Below are 5,477 nucleotides of genomic sequence, written 5' to 3'. Positions count from 1 at the left end.
CTGCCGAGCCAGCCGAGCCATTGCATCCACTTCCATTCATCATTATTCACTACACTCACATAACATTTAATTGAAATATTTTTTTCTTGTGATATCTCTTATTGCTTTTCAATTCGCCGCATCAGTTTTATACGATTGAGTTTGAATGGTAACGTTTTCTTCCTACTTCCTTCCTCGGAATTAAAAGTATACCGTTTTGTCTCCACTCTTCAAATTAATATAACATGCTATTATATTCTTAATGGCGCTGGTAAGAGCGTGCGACTTGTAATCCGGAGGTCGCGGGTTCAAACCCCGGCTCGTACCATTGTTTTTCGGAACTTATGTACGAAATATCATTTGATATTTACCAGTCGCTTTTCGGTGAAGGAAAACATCGTGAGGAAACCGGATTAATCCCAACAAGGATTAGTTTACCCTCTGGGTTGGAAGGTCAGATGGCATCAGTCACTTTCGTAAAAACTAGTGCCTACGCCAAATCTTGGGATTAGTTGTCAAGCTGAACCCAGGCACCCATGAGCCGTGGCAAAATGCCGGGACAACGCGAAGAAGAAAAGGCTGTTATATTCTTAAACTGACTTTGGGTTAGGGTAACTACCATAATCATGAATATCTAGAACATTTGTAGTTCTGAATAAAAAACGGTTAAACTACATTTGAGATTAAATGTTAAACCATGCTTAAATGAGCCTGGGAACACAATTTGTTATAATCTCGATGTTTTGATTAAGTAGGTATGTCTGCAATTTAGTTCACCAATCCCTTTTGGCGAGCGCGGTTTATTTACTCGCTTACCGTAAATAACAACAAGGTTATTATGTTCGGACGTTTGTGCAACGGAGCGCGCGCCGCCGCCAGGGCGTCGGCACTTGGGCAGGTGCATTTAGCTCCCTTGCTGCCTGTTGCCTGAGCCTACTGGTTTAGTCGCTTTGCAACACAGACACACCAAGTTCAAAGAGTTCACGTTAACCTGTAGCTCTTTAGATTCCCGACCAATTTAATGTGTCGCATTATAGAGCTACGAGTAATACTTACTCTTGTCTTGTGTTTACCGCAAACCCTCTTTTTGTTAGTGTTCTTTTTAATCTGTTCCTTGTTAATTGTTGCTATTTCCTGTTTGTAACATACCTTTTAATTTAAGTTGTCACTCAAACAATTCGTGACAATGTCATGATACGCGCAGACGTCCTACTATTGTCGTATAGAATATAATTATGTAAGTGTCTCAGAGGTCAGCGGGAATACAATGGCGGGTGACCCTCATTGAATTTATTTATTGGCTCTACCCCACATGAAGAAAATCCGTTTCCTCTGCAGGTTTTGTGAGGGAATATCATTCGATCTACCGTAAATGAATTCGTTTTTCTCCGTTGTTCACTAATTCCAAGAGCGCTCATGCATTTGTTTTGATGGATAACCTAATCTAACTCATTTAAGTCGTGCTTTACTCTCGTTTTTATTCTCTTGCATTAGGTACTCTCCCTCGTCTTAACGTTTCCGGGATGTATCAGACCTTCGGATCTATCAGAGGTGTGTACAAAATGAAATCCAGTTGACAGTTTATTTTTGGTCGTCAGTAGTTACTACCTAATATGGGAACATTTTGTTACAAGGTCTGCCCATCTTATTGGATATCGCTTGCCTTCTACAGCGTGATTCATAACTCGTGATAAAAAATACGATTTTATTACTAAATTTTAATACTAGTATTACAAAAGTAAGAATATCCAAAAATCTGTAAATGTATTTTTGTTTTTTATCAATTTAATGAGACTAAATAATCCTACTGGTTACGGTAGAATTATCACGGACTCGTAGCATATTAATCAAATTATTTAATTCATCCTCCTTGCTATTGCTGGCTGAGAAACGTTAAAAAAGATGACAATGACATGTGTCATAAGACTCGTAAACTATTCGCTGCGAATCTATGACCGTAATATGATAAGATTCATATACTAGGTGTGTCTTATCCAACCTCGCCATTGGCAGAATCTTCAACAGCTTGATGGAGCCATAACACGAAAAATTGATTGATTGATTTAATTAAAAATTGTATACACCGCATTTCAAATTTACGACATAAGATTTTACGTTAAAACGAATAGCATATTTCCAACACGAGAAGTATTTCGAGAAAGTTACCCCGAGTCACTACTGTCACAGCCTAATTCGTCAAATGATCAAAATCTTTCATCCTTTTGGACGACCACAGGCAGTGCCGGATTAACCATTAAGCAAAATAAGCACTTGCTTAGGGCACCACGTCTAGGGGGGCACCAAAATCATAGGAAAAAAAAACGTGCAGGCTGCATCAGCATCGCAGTCGTAGTGTAGTACTTATTATGTACACGAAACTTTTTGATACGTGTGCAAGTACCCATCTAATAACGAAGGGTCGTAAGAGAGTGAGGACACGTAAGCACATCTCCAACCTTACGCGGAGGCCATCAAAACTCATGGCCAAAAAAATCTTAGCGTCGGGCTTGTGGCCAACCGATTTTCTCGACGTAGATTACCGATTTTGTAGCGTATTTTGGTCTCTTGCACACCAGATGTGTCGGCCAGGCCGAGTTGCTGCAGAGCCGCGATCCTGCGACCTAATTGTCAAAGTGTAATAAAGGGCCCTGCGAAGGCCGAAAAACAAAAGCATCTTATCAAGTTGCGCTTTCGAGTTAAGGCAAAGGCCGAGCAGTAGTAGAACTGTGATTACATAGGTTCGATTTCAAGCCACTCTTTTGCAGTTCGGCGTTAGGTCTTATGCGACGCCAGGCCTTCTACTTTATGCAAACTGCCCCGCTTTCGCTTGGCCATGGATCCAAATCCATGCTGTCCTCTTACGCAGCTGGGCTGCCTTGCTCACACCTCGCCATTAGTTGTATTATATGATAACGCGCCGCGATCGAACGCTCCTGACGTCCAGCTATTCATACCTTGCCATTGGTCAAATTCAAGCCTTGCTTTCTTCCAGCTCGACCTTTGGCCTCATCCGTAAGCGCTGATCGAACGCTCCGCACATTCAGCCTCAGACTTTGCCTTTAAAAACACTGATTTAAACCTTCACGATTTAGGCCAATCAAATTAGATCCAAAAATAGCGTTTTGAGGAATTAATTCCCATCAAGCTGGAAATTGTTTTAAGTAATAGTTTTATTTGGTCCTCAATGCGTGTAATCCCAGTTTGCTCTATCCCAGGAGGTGTGCATATATTTTGGGATCCTTAGGAGATATTTTTTCCTTTGGATTGCCAAACCACTCGATGTAGAAGGAACCCACTATCAATTACAATAGCACTTGGTGGATCAGAAACTGGTAAGAAAGCGTTTTCGGATTATTAACATGATTTTACCAAAAATAAAAAATGTCGACCTTTTTTTACAATTTAGGTACTACGAATACATATTAAGGTACCTTAAATCAATCAATCAATCAATATATTTTATTGCAAGAAATGTAATTTAACTATGAAATTACATTTCGGATCCTCGGATATCAATTTTAATAATACTCGTAATTACAACAAATTTTCCGTCGGCCGTACCGTTTTCGATTTACAAGCAAAAAAACTGAAAAAGAGGAAACATTTATGCACACCTCCTGGAATGGAGCAAACTCGGACTACATGTATTTTTAGGTCGAAAAAATCTAATTGTATTGGCCTAATTGTGACACATTATCATTTAAGAAAACGGGATTTATTCGCGTTTGATTAAGTTCTAAAATTACCTCCAACGTCAAAATAATGATGTCGACTTTACACAGTCTTCTCCGAGACCATGGGGACAACGCCGTCCTTGAAACGTCTGGTCAGAGGTAATTTTAAAACTTACCCTATTAAGTCCCGTTTTCGTCAACAATAATTTGCTATTTAAGACATTTGTGGCCATTAGTACTGTTCTGACAAAAACCAATGGCCAATGGCTAAGCCCCTACTGAAGCTCGGCCTTTGCCCTCACATGAATGAGCTTCGCAGGAAAGCTCTAGACGTTGCAAAATCCTCTGCGGAATACTGCCCATGTCTTACGTCTTCGCTTACACTTGGACCATGGTTGGCTTGGCCTCCGGACTTATGCGAAGCACGGTCTTCGAATTTACTTACACTTGACCTACTCTTGGAACATTACTACTGCAGTTCTGTCAATTTCCGTGATAAAATGATGTGATGGATTGAAAATTCTATTCTCAGAAGTAATGCGGCAATAAACGTCGCTCAATTTACCAAGAAATTTCAATGTAATCTTGATGAGGGGGCACCATGGTCTAGAAATGCTTAGGGCACCAAAATGTCTTAATCCGGCACTGACCACAGGCGACGGGCAGAGTTGTTTTCAAGGTTGGAAGGCGACCACTTTGAACATTTATTGAAGTAAGTGTGATATGAAAATTATTAAATGATGATTGAGAAGCAATGTATTTGCATTTAATGTACAATGTTAGTAGGTATTTAAAACTCACATGATTATCGTGTTTGACAACATTAATAAGTTTAATAATAATAACCTAAGTTGAGAACTCGTTCGATAAGATTCAGTAAGTTCTACATAGGTTTGTGGTCACGTGACTTAATCGCATGTTTACATTGCAATTAAGTCACGTGACTAGAAGGGTGACCATGAATGTTGTTAATTAGTGTTCCGCGTTAGTTTAATGAAGCTTTATCGGGAAATGTGGTTACTGTTCACGAGTTAAAAATCATCCTGTATTTGATCTTGGATCACTAATTTTTTTGAAATTATAACGGTTATGATCGTAGACTCTGTTCGGAAAGAGAAGAGTCCTGGAATGAATTGTGCCCTATACATTGCACGACTCTTTTCTTTCCGCACAGACTCTAAATGAGTATACAAGTGGTAATGTACTAAAAAAAAATACTCCTGCTGTCCTGCAACAGGCTCAATTGGTTACCATGGCAACACAAGCTCGCGTCGGGTGGGCGGCGCCAGAGTGTCGCAATTATTTTGTACTAGTTAGGAAACAGGCTCGACGACGTAGCAAGAATTTTAGGGAGATTCTTTGTTGTTTAAATACGTAAGTACCTATTTATTTCTGATAGGTCATGATTCAAATTTCCCGGTAGTCTAAGACAGTTGCTTTTATACCTAAATATGTATACATAAATGTTGAGTTTTTGAGAAGAAAGGGGACGGCTGCTTCTCCATACAAACGTAGGCCCCATTTTCCTCTCTGGAAAATATTTTTACTTAATTTAATGTATATTAACAATAGCTTTGCCCCTACGTTTAACCTATTTCGATTTTTTGATTATTGTAAAAATTAGGAGCGAAAACCAGTTTTCATACAAATTTTTAAATGCTCTTAACTCTTATAACTTATAAGAATTAAAAATTCGAAAAAAATCAAACTTAGGGGCATGGCCGTGGTCGATATACAACAAATTGTGTCTAAATATTTTCAATAATGTTAATATCAACAGAGGAAAATGAGGAGTACGGTTATATGAAAAGGCGATTTTGCCTC

At 39.2% G+C, this 5,477-nt stretch overlaps 1 long non-coding RNA gene across 1 annotated transcript; it reads left to right on the top strand.

Moving 5' to 3' along the window:
• Nucleotides 1-265: 265 nt before the first annotated feature.
• Nucleotides 266-1,734, top strand: LOC133519111 (uncharacterized). The gene is made up of 2 exons (XR_009799585.1): nucleotides 266-1,347; nucleotides 1,474-1,734. It is a non-coding gene; the product is annotated as an uncharacterized LOC133519111 (long non-coding RNA).
• The last annotated feature ends 3,743 nt before the right edge of the window (nucleotides 1,735-5,477 follow it).

This window comes from Cydia pomonella, chromosome 6, assembly GCF_033807575.1.
Source record: "Cydia pomonella isolate Wapato2018A chromosome 6, ilCydPomo1, whole genome shotgun sequence".
NCBI classification, from domain to species: domain Eukaryota; kingdom Metazoa; phylum Arthropoda; class Insecta; order Lepidoptera; family Tortricidae; genus Cydia; species Cydia pomonella.
The sequence above is the reverse complement of the archived record's forward strand: the minus strand, read 5'-3'. Positions and strand labels throughout refer to the sequence as shown.